At 39.9% G+C, this 16,211-nt stretch overlaps 1 protein-coding gene across 7 annotated transcripts in view; it reads right to left on the bottom strand.

Annotated features, from left to right (window-relative positions):
* dennd2b (DENN domain containing 2B) overlaps positions 1-16,211 on the bottom strand; it is a 397,329-nt gene that overhangs the window by 277,477 nt on the left and 103,641 nt on the right. The window contains exon 1 of one of the 7 annotated variants that reach the window (XM_048606824.1): positions 12,623-12,700. The exons of 5 other annotated variants lie outside the window; for them this stretch is intronic. The gene's annotated coding sequence lies outside the window, so the exon portion shown is untranslated. Of the gene's footprint in view, positions 1-2,532; positions 2,777-12,622; positions 12,701-16,211 lie in introns of those variants that run through there. One more of the 7 variants, XM_048606825.1, reaches the window with a different exon arrangement.

Here is a 16,211-nt window from a genome sequence, read left to right as displayed (position 1 = left end):
AAAAAAAAAAAAAAAAAAAAAAAAAAAAAAAAAAAAAAAAACAGGAAAAGCAACAATTCCAATTCTTTGGGAGCTCCACTACAATTCCTCCTCCATCCTGAAAAACATCCATTTAATGATAACTGTTTCCTAACATTCAACCAATTTTATATCCACATTGCTACTATCCCTTTTATTCCATGATCTATAGCATTTCACAAATCTGTACTATGGCACTCCATCAAATGCCTTTTGAAAGTCCACGTACCACATCAAAACCATTACCCATTGACACTGTTGTCATCTCCTCAAAAAAACCTTAAGTTAGCTAAAACAGAAAATTTCCCTTTTAGAAATCCATGTTGAATCTTCCCAAACAATCCACTTATTCCCTGTGATTCTTAATTCTAATCCTGCAAATTCCACTCTCACATCCTTCAATATACTTGGTGTATCTCATCTGGTCCCAGTGTCTTGTCAACTTTAAGCACTGATACATTATCCCATCACCTTCTCAATTCTGAGCCCTTCCAAATGACAGAAGGGTTTCTTGAATTGGGTAGCTTCTAACTCCTTAGTAAAGACAGATGCAAAGACTTCATTTAACACTGCAGCCTAGCGCCAGCCTTGCCAGGTTGGTTTAAAGCCCTCCCAACAATACCACCAAAATGTCTCAAATAGGAACTTAGCCCAGCTCTGTTCAGGTACAGCCCATCCAGCTTGTATTGGTGTGAACAAAGTGTGGAGCTGGAGGAACACTGGCCTGCTGTGTTCCTCCAGTTCCACATTTTGTTATCTGACTCCAGCATCTGCAGTTCTTGCTATCTCAGCTTGTATTGGTGCCACCTTCCCCAAGAGCCAATTCCAGTCTGCCAGGAATCTACAATCCTCCCTTCTGCACCATACTTAGTCATGCTTTCATCTGCCTTATCCATTTTCTGTACCCACTTGCATGCGGCAATGGGGGCAATCCAGAGAGTACTACATTTGTTCAGTAAATTTTCTATCTAGTTCTCCAAATTCTGAATGCAGGACCACATCTCCCTTTCTACTGAGCAGTCATTGACAGCAATGACTTATCTGCTTACCTTCCCCAGGAGGAATGAAGTCAAAATACTCAAAGCTAGAGAAATAGGTGGCTTTGAGATACAAAACTGCATCATACCGTTTCAATTGTTGAAAAGAAAAGAAGAGTCTGGTTTCAGTTCAGAGTAATCCGGGCAGTGTGTCCTGCAGATATGCACACACGTGATTTAATGCAATTTACTGAATTATCACTGTACAACGTGACCCAAGTGACAGGTGACAGCCAGTAGCCTAAATGCAAATTATTTTAGTTTCCACTATATTAGGACACAATTATCTTGAACTGCATGATTACAGCAACATCTCAGGAAGAGCAACAGACCAGAAATACTTAGAATTTACTGGAGAGTCAAACTCAAATGGGGGTTAATTCTGTTCCCCCCCACCGATAAACATTCTGCTTTAAAGAGATTTTCTTCTGGGCAAAAAACTGAACTCTGAAAGACAGCAGCTGATACTAATCAGACTGTGGGATTTTTTGAGCTCTGGGAACATTCTGGTACTGCTCCGCACTTCTCATCTCACTTATAAATTATGGACTGGACCCTTTACTCCTCTGATGCCCCAGCCCTAACACATATGATGACTGACCTTATTAGGCCCATCATAGAATGACTTTTTTGGGAAACCAAATCAACAGTAACTCCATAGAAGCCACATGATTCCAAGACATTCATGCTGCCTACCTCAATGGTTTCTTTGTTTTCTCTGTTACAGACAGTTTATTAACTGAAAATCTTCCTAATCTCCAATCCTCCTGATTATTCATTCATCCCAGCTGGTAATGGATTTCTTTTCAGAAGAAAGGATGAAAATATAAAGTACTGTCCCTTTGTGGGAAATAGGTTGTTATTACCGCAGTCTTCTTGAAAAAAAAAAAGGGGTCCTGGTCAACTCATAAGTTAATAAAAATCTCCACCTACATGGGTAAAGATGCAATCTGGTGTGGCAGTTAGCTACATGGATTGAAATTTCCCAAGTCTGTCAAGTTAGCGGACCTCAGCCAGAATAGCAGTTGTGAAGCCTCAACACAAAGAAATTTTAGTTCCTATTCCAGACCCACAACTAATTACATTCCTGCTAGAAAGTAATTGTATGTGGACAGCACGTGAGAACTAGACCTTCACCCCCTCAGACAAATAGTCACCAATATCACTGCCTAAAGCAGAAAGAGATCAAGATACTGCAGGGGCTCCTGATGCCTACAGCACTGTGCCCCAGCAAAATGAAGGGAACAAAAAAAGTCAGAAAGTTAGAAAAAAGTCAACAGATCCTTTTAAAGGGGGCTGACTATTTTGTTTGTGTACAATCCTTTCCACTCAAAGTCCTTTATTCGTTTGAAATCAATGACAGTATTAGAGGAAATTAAACTACAAAGTTTGAAGTAAATTAGACATCTGATTTTTAAAACAAAAACTATGCTATGACAGAAGATACTTGCAAGGAATCTACTGATTGTCCACTCACCATGTTGCTGAATTCTTAGCCCTGTGATCACATTCCTAAGACATTCCTGCAGTGTTTCTCCGAGTATGGAGCTTTGTAAAACAGTCCCCTGTCTCCAGCAATGTCACCCTCCCAGCTGCTTACACTCTGAGCACATTGTCCTCTCAGACAGATAGTCTCTTCATCGCACAATGTGAACCAGATGGAAATAATCCAACCATTCTCTTTTCCTTAGACCCAACTCCCAAACTGTTCACTTTTTTTGAAAAAAAGAAATGAAACATTTGCTTTCAAAGGCTGAAGCTCAGGCAGATCGAGACTGTCAGGGCAGAATTGACTCTGAAATGACCCTCTTTTCTGCATACGCTGAGACCAAACCCCCCACCCCCTTCCTCATTAAACACAACAGTTCTATTTACTGGCAGTGTCGTCACTGGGCCTTTCAAAAACCAGTCATGTTCTTCAGAGAAGTCAGCTTATTATTTGCTCTTTTAAATCTCCCCTTTATTCCAGGGAAATATGGGAGCATTGTCAAGGTCTACATAGTACGTAATTTTGCATTTAATCCACAGAAGCCGAATGTGATGTACTTTCAGCTCATGAAAGGATGGATCCAGTTCCTCTTTGGATTCCAGGCTGGGGAATATTTTTTTAAAAAAAGGTTTTTTTGTATGCAATTTAAGCTGCTATGCTTCATAGAGAAGCTGACTGATTCCCACAGATTTTTATGAGTCAGAAAACCACGAGAAGCAAAAATGCAAGTTCAAAGTCACACATTAATATTGATAAAAATCAAGCTTCATGTCACAATTCCTACAGAGATCAATAACTTAAAAAGAATTCTCAGCTTCCAGCAAAGAAGCAAAATTCATGTTTCAAGATTTTAAACTGTGGCAAAAGACTAGAAATCACTGACTCCATATTTGTAAGCTAATTACATCTCAGACCACAAACCAGTAAACTTAATCATAACCAAGAAAGCACACTTCATAGATACACATTGCATTGTCCTTTAAATGGGCAGTAAATTAACATGGACCCAAGTGATTTTAGCTTGCAACGTCACTTCCATCAGGTATAAGTACAGAACCAAAGCATTGCTGAAGACATTTTGGCAAAGCATTAAAATTGGCACACTTCACAAGAACAAATATGTAAACTAAACCAACATTTTTTATACTGTATGAGAACAGCAAGTTTTGATTGGTAGAGGCTTGCCCTGGAGAATGCACCAGTTTGATAAATTCATTGCCAGTTATCATCTGTGTTTAAACATGAACCAGACAGGTTGACTGCAATTGATCAAGGTATTGGCATGAGGAATGAAACCAGACAATGGTTGTCACCTATTTTGTTCTATTGAAACAGGCAGCATGTGTATGTGTTCTTGCCACCCTGTCTATTAACAGGTGTAGCTTTTAGTACACAAAGTGCACAACACTGTTCCTGAAACTTAAATTGGTTTGCAGGATTATTTAGCAAATCCCAAAAATTAATCTCATATTGGGCACTTTAGACATTTGCAAGCAATGACTGGTTGGATATGGATGGTACCTTGCCTGTTGCAAGTAGCTGAAGAGACATGCTATTCGAAATGATCTGCCAGTCTTTGAGATTTATGTCCTATGTATCTGGCATCACATCGGCCCAGAAATTCATAAGCCATATTATGCATTGTGTCATAGGCAAAGCTTTCTCTCATGTAGAATCCGGTTAATGGTGAACACCATGTTTTGTTGCTTCTACACAGTAACATGAAACTGCCAGTGTTACCTATTCCTTGAATTTAAGATATCTTACCCTTCTGGTATAAAGAGGCAGACTGGGCACTTAAGACCAGAAGTGGCAGCCTTGGGCTCATTTCAGAGTTTGTACAACATAGAATGGGAAATCAAATCAGGATAGCTTTGACACGTCCACATTCTTGATGCATACCTCAAACTCACGAATAAACCCAAGGCCACTAATTTTGGTGCTGAAAAGTTCCCAATCTACCCCGGATTAAGAGAGAATGAACATGCATACACATACCTGTTTTAACTGAACAAAACAGGCAACATCCACTCTCAATGATGCATTCCTCAGGACAGTAATTTGACCAGAGTCCACGTGCCCGATTTAAATTTAAACAAAGTTTGGTAATTAACTGGCAGTGTCTCTAGCTGTTCTCACTCTCCCTAAACCTAGCAAACTAACATTGAATTTGCAGGTAGATCTTTAGAAAATCTTGCAGTCTCAAGAGGCAATTTCAATGCTGATATGAGTCACGTGGACCTTGTAATTTATCAGCATTTCTGCTTGAATACATGAGATTCCAGATCTTTACCACGGAAATAAACAGATGCTAAAATAGTACAGTGTCTAAAATCTGACTCAATAATTTTTCTGTTACTTTGGAGACCTGTTAGCACACAGGTGACCGCCATTGTTGCTAAATGTCTTGCACCTTCTTGCCAATCAACAATCTGGGTTCCTTTAAACTCTACCAACAAACTATTACTTTCTTGCTATCAGGCATATTTTAAAAACAGGTCCTCCACTACCCTTTATTTTAAATTGTGGGGCAGTCTTTGTGGGGTATTCAGCAATGGTGAGGCTTTTAAACTGCCAAGGGGGCGATGATTACCTGACATTTGCATGCAGCAAATGTTACTTGCCACCCAATCAGCCTGAGCCGGAATATTTTCCAGGATTACTGCACCCAGGCATGAACTACTTCAAACTCAAGGAACTGAAAATAGTTCGTCATTGTGCAATGATGATTGCACATCCACATTCTTAGTTTGATAGAGGGGAAACTAAAAAAAAGTTAAAATGAAGCTGAAAGCAATTGAGTCAGGGACACACTGAGGAACTCCTTCAGAAATGTCTTAGGCTATAATTGGCCTCCAACAACCACACCCACCTTCCTTTGTGCTAGATATGACTTCATTCAGGAGAAGCAGCTTTCCCCCTGATTACCAATGATTTTGATGTCAAGTGCAGTTGCTCATCTTTGGAAATTCAGCTCTTTTGTCCATAGTTTGCAATGAGGTCTGAAGCCAAAGTGAACATTGTTAAGTAGGTCATAGTGCCACTTGACTGCACTTTCACAGCTGTCAACGATACCAGCCATCATTTGATGGCCAAGAATAGACAATGGGGTGTTAAGTAGCTGAGTGGGATTGGTCATTGCTTTTGGTAAAAAAAGCAGACAGTGTGGAAAATTGCACAACTGTCAGGTAGAGGTTATTGTTATAGCCATTCCTGGAGCACAAAATTTCATTACTATAGTCAAGACATTATCAGGGCCCACATCCTATGCTTACACAGCCCATTTCTTGATAGTACAATGATTGAATGGAATTGTCCCTAGCATAACAAATGCCAGTCTTTGGCCATCAGGACGAGGCCAACACATTGTTGCAGGGCTTCAGTCCTGTCTTTTGCTCTGGCACGTTGAGCCACGGAGATATTTACAAAGCATCCCCTTTTCTGTTTAGCGGTCTAATTGTCTACCACCATTCACAACTGGTGACAGGACTGCTGAGCTTTGATCTGATCCATTGGTTGTGGGATCACTTCACTCAATGAGTTGTTGCTGTTTAGCATGCTGGATTCCCAAGTTGCATCTTCACTAATTTAACACCACTTTTTTTTTTGTAGGTATGCCTGGGGCACTCCTGCATTCTTTTTTGAACCAGGAATGATTCCTGGATTGGTGGTGGTAGTGGTAGAGCAATGGATTTGCAGGCCCTATGGTTATAAATTTCAGTTGAATACAATTTTTTTTTTATGTCTAATGGCCAACAGCACTTCCTGAAGCCCCATTCTGAGCTGCTGGAACTGTTGATAAGAATTGTAGTGCCACATGAATTCACAGAGGGCATCTTCAGTGCCAAGATGAGAGTCCCCCCTCAAGGACTGTGCTGTGGTCATTCCTACATATAAAAGGTCCTGCTTATATGTATCTGTGGCAGTTATATAGGTCAAGGCAATATCAAACAGCTTATAGCGCCTGTTGGTTCTCTAACTACCTGCTGCAGGTCAAACCTGGCAGTAAGCCCTCAAGGCCTTAGCCAGAACTAGTGCTAATAGAGTCACCTTGGTGATGGGCATTGCCCTTACCACCCTCACTGCACATTCAAAGTCATATGCAACATGGAGGAAACTGATTCTTAGGGAGGCTGTTAGATGCCAAACAAAAAAAGAAAAAAAAAGTTGACAGTGTTGAGGGCTTTGTAGAGTTACTTTTCTCAATTTTAGTCCCCAGGTCAATGATGGGTGATTCTTCTGGGTTTACTTTTATTCCCATTTCTTGTAGCTTCAGTCCAACTAGGTGGCTTGATGAGCCATTTTAGGGAACAGTTTGAGACAGGCATATTGCCGGGAGTCTGGAGTCGCATGTGGTTGTTCTAACTCTTTCACCTTCTCAGCACTTCTTACATTGAAGATACAGACTGAGTCACAGATGTACAGCATGGAAACAGACCCTTCAATCCAACTCATCCATGCCACTAGATATACTAAATTTATCTAGTCTGATTTGCCAGCATTCGGCTTATATCCCTCTAAACCCTTCTGGTTCATATACCCATCCCAATGCCTTTGAAATGTTGTAATTGTACCAGCCTCCACTGTGTCCTCTGGCAGCTCAGTGCATGTGCACGCAGTTGCCCCTCAGGTCCCCCTCTCACCTTAAACCTATGCCCTCTAGTTTTGGGGTTGCCTACCCTGGGGAAAGACTTCGGCTATTCACGCTATTTATACTCATGATTTTATAAACCTCTATAAAAAGATCACCCCTCAGCCTCCGACGTTCCAGGGAAAATAGCCACTGCCTATTCAGACTCTCTGTATAGCTCAAACCCGCCAACCTTGGCAACATCCTTGTTAAAACTCTTCTTTTCTAAACCCTTTCAAGTTTCATAACATCCTTCCTATAGCAGGGAGACCAGAATTGAATGTAGCATTCCAAAAATCAGCCTAACCATGTCCTGTACAGCCACAACATGACCGCCCAACTCCTATAGTCAATGCACTGACCAACAAAAGGCAAGCATACCAAACACTCCTTCACTATCCTGTCTACCTGCAACTGTACTTTCAAGGAACAGTGAACCTGCACTCCAACTAAATCCAAATTTCAATGGGTCCACCTAGATTGCTTCATTTGGTCATTTTTGATTAATTGAAAAAAAAAGAAGAAATTTGACTTAGCTCAGATTTACTTGAAGCGATGAAATTGCAGAAGTCCAGACAAGCTACAAATTCTCAGTCTAAATGTTGTATTCTGTTCTCTATATGCCCAGTAACCCACCGAGGTCTAGCTACACACAGCAACTCCATTAAAGGAAGTTAAAAAAAATTTAAACATCTATAACAATTCAATAAGTACTGCTTGCAGTAAATCAATGGCCGATTTGGTAACTCCACATTTTCACGTAATGTTTGATAACCTTTCACCCCATATTCAAGAATCTACCTCAATTTTTTTTTAAATGCAAAGACTTTGCTCCTACTGTTGTTTAGGGAACAGACAGTTCCAAAGCCTCATGACCCTATGTTAGAAAACATTTTATCTTTGCCTTAACTGAACAATCTCTAGTTCTGGGCTGCCTCAACAGAAACATTCTTTCCACAATATGATCCTAGGATGTAGGAGCAGAAGTGGGTCATTCAGCCCACTGCATCTGCTGTGCCAGTCAATGAAATCATGGCTGATCTGAATCAACTCCACTTTCCTGCCTTTTTTCCACAACCCTTGATTCCCTTAGATAGGCAGACAGACACTCTCAGTCAAGGGCACACTTTAAAATCCAGAGTTTAGAGTCGTCTGTGATAAAGACTGACAGATTTGCTACCCTCAGAAACTCCTCCTCATCTGTGTCCAAAATGAGTAGTTTTATTCTGAGATTTTGTCCTAGGCTCTCCCACAAGAGGAAACAACTTTTCCACATCTACCCTGTCAAGTTCCCCTCAAAATCTTGCATGTTTCAATGAGGTCACCTCTCATTGATTCCTCCATACCCAGGATCAGCCACATGAACATTCTCTGGACTGTCTCCAATGCCAGCATTACATTTTTTAAAATTGGGTTAAATAAGCCCAAAACTGTTCAAGTATTCCAGCAGTGGTCTGAGTGGTGCCTTGCATAGTTTTAATAAAGACCTCCCTAATCTTAATATTCCATTTCCTTTGATACAAAGGCTGACGTTATATTTGCCTTCCCGGGTACCTCAGGTGCAGTCATCAGGACCAGGACTCCAATTATTCACAATATATTATGTTAATGATTTAGAGGAATTAGCTAAATACAGTATCTTAAAATCTGCAAATGACACAGAGCTGGGTGGAAGAGTGAGATATGAGGAGGACGCAGAGATGTTGCAGTGGGATTTGCATATACTGCATCTGCCATGCATTTAATGTGAGGTTATCCACTTTGGTAGCAAAAAAAAAAGGCAGATCATCATTTGACTGACTGTAAATTGAGAACATGGTATGTTCAACAAGACCAGTGTTCTTGTGCACCTGTTGCCACATGCAGTAAAAGTGGCAAACTGTGTTGGCCTTCATAGCAAAAAGGATTTGAGGACAGGAACAAGGATGTCTTGCTGCACTTATTATTGGGGAGGCCATACCTGGAATACTCGGAGGAAGGATGCTCTTCCTACAGAGATGGCAGTGAAGATTTACCAAATTGATTCCTAGGATGGCAGGACTGATCTAAGAGGGCAGTTTGGGTCCATTAGGACTGTATTCACTGGAGTTTAAAAGAACGAGAGGTGTGGGGAATGGTGGGGGGGGGGGGGGGGGGGGGGGGGGGGGGGGAGGTAATTTTTTTACAACTGAGATGATGAGACGCTCCCAGCGCAAGACAGCATGCAGGGAGTTTGTGGAATTTACTACCACAGAAAGTGGTTGAGGTTGAGGCCAACACATTTAAAAGGAGGTGGTTATATTGCTCCTGTGGCTTAAAAGAAAAAAAAAGAGAGAGATCAAGAGATGGGTGGGTGGATTTAGGGTACTGAGCCGAATGGTCAACCATCATAATGAATTGTGGAGCAGGGTTGAATGGCCTACTCATATCTTCTACATTTTTATAGGTCTCCTTCACTTTGTAAAAAAGCTGCTATATCAGCAGTCCATTGTCAGGATGCCTCAGGATTTTCATTCAAGTTAAAGTTAATTATCTCTTACTCTTATGAAGTCCAGCAGATTCAAGCATAACCTGGCAAACCTTCCTATTCCAGCCATGAGTCTAGTAAACCTTCTCTGAACTGCTCCCAATGAATTCACATCCCTCAAACCAAAAAACCAATACTGTGCACAATATGCCAGATTTGAACTCCTTAATGCCTTCTATACTTGAAGCATAACCGCCTTACTTTCAAATTCAGAAAGTTATTGTGAGGGGCAGTATGTGTTTACCCAATTACTTGCTGCACTTGCAAACTAGTCTTCCATAATTATGGATGAAATCTCTCCATCGCAGAGTTCTATAATCTCTCATTATTTAGAGATGGTTAATTTTTAGCCTTGCTGTCAAAACAGGCAGTTTTACATTTTCTCACATTTATTCCATCTGTCATATCACAGTCCACTCACAACCTATAATCAATTTGTAGTCTCATGTTTTTCTTACAACTTATTTTCCTATCTACCTTTGACTGATCAGCAATCATACCTTCAGTTCCTTCTTCCAAGTCAATTACATACATTGTAGAGAAAGTGGAGGTCCAGCACCAATCCCTAACACACATTTGTTACAACCTACCAACCAGGAAGTGATCCATTGTTAACTGTTTCCTGCTAGCTAGCCACTCTTCTATCTATGCCAATAGATCATTCTCTATACTATGAACTTTTATTACTCAATAACCACTGATGTGGCACCTTATTAAAAGGTCTTGTGGAAATCAAACCATACAGTACATCTACCAGTTGTTATCCAAAGCATGTTACTTCTCCCATGAAATCAATAGTTATAAAAGATTTGTGAAAGGGAATGCATGTTTGAGTGCACTGCCATAACATCTTCAATAACACCAAAATCTTCCTTCTGACAGGTGTCAGGCTAATTTGTCTGCAGTTTCCCGATTTCCATCTCCCTTCTTTTTAATGCTAAATGTAAGTCTTTCTCCCTCCACTCATTCCCAATCTATTGGAACCTCCCTGAAATGTAGGGAATTTGGAAAAATTAAAGCCAATGCATTAATCATCTCACTAGCCACTTCTTTAAAGGCCTTAGGATGAAATTTGTCAAGACCCAGGGACGTGTCAGCCAACAGCTCCAACAATTTGGATCGTATCTCATGCATTTAGATAAAAGTAAATTGAGGTTTGGCCCTCCCCTTTCTGATTTACCAACAATTTTGGGATGTTACTTTAACTTTCATTGTGAAGATGGATACAAAATACATATTCAATCTACCATCTCCTTTTTCCATTACGAATTCTGTAAACTCGTTCTATAGCATTTAGTTTTTTTAAACTGTTTACTGAAAACTTACTGTTTTTATATTTCAAGCTAGCTTTCTCATACATATTTCTCCTTAATTTTTTACTCATAGGACAGAATAAGGAATAACAATCTTATCTATCATTCATTTTGCATAATTATATGCTTGCGCTTTAAGTTATGATTATCTCTTCAAAACTATTTAAGTCAAGCACAGTTGGTGGGTGCTCTCCTTGGATTTCTTTCCTTTGTTGAATGCATCTATTCTATACATTTTGAAAGATCTCAAGTGTCTAGAATTGCAATTCTATTGACTATATTCTATTCAATCTCGTTTGCCAGCAAACTTCAGCTAGCTTTACTTTCATGCCATCATAAATGCCCTTTAAAATATCCATCTTGAGCCCACTCCTCTTCCTCACATTAAACTGAACTTAAAATATAATCACATTGTGAAGATACCCCTAGTTAGCAATGTTAATAATTTAATCCTGTTTCATTGCACAATACCAGATCTAGTAAAAGGCTGCTCTTGGAGGGCTTCAGAAGATGCTGTTCTCAAAAATTATCTCAAAAAAAAAAAAAAAAAAAAAACACACCAATCTATGATCTCCCCACTAGGCTACTTTTGCCATTCTAACCCTTTTAAAAAGAATCCTCACTAGTATTCCTGGAACTGTTGCCAAAGTTAAGAATACAAAATCAAAAATACAACGTCACCAATTTACCTGTTGGATAGATGAAGGTCAACAGAAAACACAAACCAGGTTTCTCTACTTAACTAGGAGTTACTAATTATTACAAATACTGATTCTAAACACAGGCAAACAACTATGAACTATTAACATATAACTACTAATTAAAACTCTAACCCCCTTTGAAAATGTCTCCCATTCAGTTTTAATGGGAGAGTTTTTTTTTAAAAAAAAACAAAAAAGTTAACGATTGTTCAATTGAGCCAGTCCACTGGCTTACTGAGGTGTTCCTCTTATTTGCTGGGAGTTTGTTCGTCAATTTCTTCCCCCGCAAACCCCCAAGTTTTTTTCTGTAATGACCCTTGAAAGAGGACAGCCAGATAATTGTGACACTAATTACAAAGTCTTACTTACTACTTAAAAGCCACCGCTTACAGCAACTAGTATGACACTCTTCAAATTTCAGGTGCTCTGATCTGAAGAGACCAGGTTCAGGAACAGCTTCTTCCTGACCATTATCAGACTGATGAACGGACTCCAGGTTCAAATAATACTTATCTTGCTAACGTTGATCATGCTGATTTCATGCCTTGTGCAATGTAACCTGCATGCCTCTGTCCAAGTCTTTTTGATCTTTACATCCTTTGATTACAATGATATACCTGTACCCCTCGTAAACAAAGCTTTTCACTGTATTTCGGTAGAGAAACAAAGAACATTTTCCCTTCCAGAGGTCTGAAAGCTTCTCAATGTATTTATCTTTCACATTCAACAGCTGTTCAGTTACCCAGGAACCAGAGAGTTGTTGTACATCTGATAACCTTGGCATCCATAACTGGTCACAACACTACAAGCCAATCAGCATCTGTTGCCAGCCAAATCTCAGTTTCTGCATTAACCTCTGGTGCCAGGCTCTCTCCTGCACCTTCCCCCCCCGCCATGCTTGCAAAGCAACAGTGTAAACACAACTTACAAGGAGTTTCAATAACTTGCTTTTCAGCAATCCTTTCCTCAGTTCTTTGAAAAAAGAAATTGTCCTTTTTCCAATTCAATCTACAAATCAAAAAAGAAAAAAAAGGAAAAAAAGATAAGATATGGTTCACAGGATATTGACCAGGTAGACTCCTCATAAGACACTCCTCGCATTCTAGGTAAGGTTGGAAAAGCTGAGCTTGGTTCCACTGATTTTAGAAGAGACAGTGAGCACAATCACTTTGTTGAAGTGTTCAAGATCCAGAATGGTGTTGACAGGATGGATGTAGAAAGGATATTTCTGTTTGTAGAAATAGGTAGCACTGCTTTAAAATTAGGAATCACTCCTTTAGGACAGATGAGAAAAAATTATTTTCTCAGACAGTTGTGCTATTTTGGAATTCTGACATGGAAGGCAATACAGATGAGGTTGTTGAATATTTTTTAAAAAGGTAGAGTAGATTGCCAATGGAATTAAAACGTGTGGATGGGAATGTGGAATTTCCAAAACCAACAGATTAAGTATTATCTTACTGATAGTGGGGCAGGATGGTCTTTTGTTCCTATGAAAGCGTTAGGAAGGCTGGGATGTCCTCATTCACCAGATAAAGTGACTCCACTCTCAGCAACTAACTAATCCAGATGGAGGGAACAAGATTTTGACCAGTGTCTTCAAGTAGAAGAACGTATTTTCTGTTCACAAAACAAAGAGGAGGTTGTAAGGAATGTTTTAAAGCAGGAAATGTGACAGAGGCAGAAAAAGAGTTAGGGAGAGCATTCTAGAGCTTAATGAAGGTATGGCCACCATGCTGGTGTGATGTAAAGACAGGCAATCAGGAAGACAGAATTCACAGGGTGCAGATATCCCAGAGGCAAGGGTGAGACAATGGAAGGATTGGGAAGTAAAGATGCAAATTTTACTATCAAAACTTTGATTGACTAGCAGTGAATATAAGCTAGTGAGCCAAGGAATGAATGGGACTTGGCGCAAATTAAGGCAATAGCAGAATTTTGGATCAGAACAGCAGCCCCGACAGCATTAGCTCGATCAAATCTAGGAGGCAGCAAAGGCATGAGTGAGAATTTCTATAGCAAATAAGTGGAGAGGGGTAAAATGACAGAAGAGGAAACAAGTACACTTTCTTAGCATAAGTTGACTGTCTGTTCAGAAGCTCAACACAGGGTTAGAAAGTTGACATCAATCTGGTGAATTTGGTGGGTAATGGCAGGTGAGGAATTTGTCACCTTCCAACTATGACCCCAAACAAATCATTGGTGGGAAGGCCCATTTAATGGACTCACATTGTGGGGAGTATAAAAAGCAAACTTGTGCAGATTGCTTGTGGCTTTCGGGATCTTACTGACAGCAGCCACCGTCTGCCCAGCCTGCACTCATGTCACAGACATGACTTCAGCAAACAGGTCCTCAATCCTGGGAGGGGCCATCATTATCCAGTTAATCATCACTCCGGTACTTCATTCTGCTGACCTATCCAAAAAAACAAATGACATGGTGTCTCCATTAAATTCGACCGAGGTTACAAAGAGGCTTATATTCCACAAATTGTTCCCAGGGAGTGGAGTAAAAGAATTGAATTCCTGAGGCGAGAAGCAGTTGCCCTTGACAAAATGTAACTGAGCGTGAACATCAAGAAATCTTAACAATTTTAAGTCACTGGGCATCAAAAGAATATTCGCCACTTGTTTGGATCATACCGAGCTCAAAGCAAGATGATTGCAGTTGATGGATCCCATTTGACTCAGACCTAGGAAAACACTACAAATTCCTCACGGTAGTGTCCCCAGCCACAACCATCTTCAGCTGGTTCAATTAACTTCCTTTCAACATCACAATTGCTGATGACTACGCGATATTCAGCACCATTCACAACTGCTCAGGTACTAATTTAGTTACTGTCTGCATGCAGCAAGACCTGGTCAGTCTCACTCAAAGATATATTCAGAACATGCATGTCAGGGAATGTTCATAGCCAACTGGAGGGAATCTAACCATCTCCCTTTGGCAAACAGCAGCATTACTGTCATTTAAATACTGTGGAGCACGTCAAAGACTGGAAATTCAGCAAGTAACTCCCAAAGTCTGTTCACCATTGTCAAAAACAAGTCAGACATTTGATGCAATATTCTCCACTCGCTGGGCGAGTGCAGCTCCAAGAACCACTCATGAAGCTGGACACATTGCAGGACAAAGCAGCATGTTTAACAGGCCCCCTCCACTGCAATAGCAGTAGTGTATACCATTTACAAGACGCATCACAGCTATAGGAGGCTCCTTCGACTGCACCTTCCCAACACAGACCTTCCGCTGGCCCAGAAGGCAAGGTCTGTATGAAACGTACACCACCTTCAAAGCCACACATGAAACCGACTTAGAAATAAGTGGTAATCAATATTTAGACAATAAAAAAAGGTCTCACTAACAGCACAAACAAGATTCTGATGTTGTGCTATTGATGTTATTTATTCAAATGTTGGCCACAAGATTGGGAGAACTTGCTCTTCTTCCAATTGCAGCATGGACATTTTAAAAAAAAACAAAAAAACAAAGCAGGTGATGGAATCTAAGCTCCTAACTGACTTGAAAGTTAGCATCTGTAACCAAGCACCACACCTTTAAAAGTTGAATGATGTGTTTGCTTGGAGATGAGCCCAAATTCATAAACACCTTTCAGCAATCCTGCACTACACCTGATAACAACTATCTTATGATACATTAAGCATTGTGTGGTCACATATTGGTTTGATGCAACAGGTTTTGCTCCACAACAGTAATCCACAACTATGAATTTAGAAAGGTTAAAAGCGTTTCTCAGGCAAGCTGATATCCTACAACATTTTAAACAAAGAATCAATAACACCACCTGCAAATATCCCTTCCAGCCACTCACCATCCCAAGTTGGAAATATATTACCATGCCTTCATGTCACTTGATCAAACTCCTTCCATAATAGTACTGTGGGTCTACCTACACCAATTGGACAGTAGTGATTCAAAATTGCAGCTCCTCACCACCTTCAACAGCAATTATGATTGGGCAACAAATGCTAGCTTAACCAGCAATGCCCAATGTTCCAAAAAGTTGTCATAACCCATTTTTTCCTTAGTTATTAAACACAATTTAAATACAGAAGTCAGCTGTAAAGATACATCTGTATTCATTCTGGGTAAAAAAAAAAAATTTTTCCTGAGCACAAATATTGATCTTCATTAGGATATTACAGATGGGATGGTTCCATGAGAATATTTTCAAGGTCAGTATTGTACCAAAAAGAGAATGTCATGTGCTTTTCTGGTCAATGAAGCAAGTCTCAATTCTGTAGTGCACAGGGGCAGGAGAAAATCATATTACACACTTAGCACAAACCAATCAAATTTGCTATTATATAAACAGATAAATTATTAAATATAACCAAATAGTTGAGGACTGAGATTCCATCATTTTGAAGTCTGGAACAAATCATTAACTCATAGTTAATAACACACCTGTCAAGCAGGTGCCCCTTCTCTCTCAAAGTTTTTATTAATTTACAGTGATAAGTCAAAAGAGCAGGACAGAGATGGAAAAGTT

Source organism: Rhincodon typus, chromosome 17 (assembly GCF_021869965.1).
Source record: "Rhincodon typus isolate 14 chromosome 17, sRhiTyp1.1, whole genome shotgun sequence".
NCBI classification, from domain to species: domain Eukaryota; kingdom Metazoa; phylum Chordata; class Chondrichthyes; order Orectolobiformes; family Rhincodontidae; genus Rhincodon; species Rhincodon typus.
Note: the sequence above shows the minus strand (reverse complement) of the source record. Positions and strands in the feature narration are given on the sequence as shown.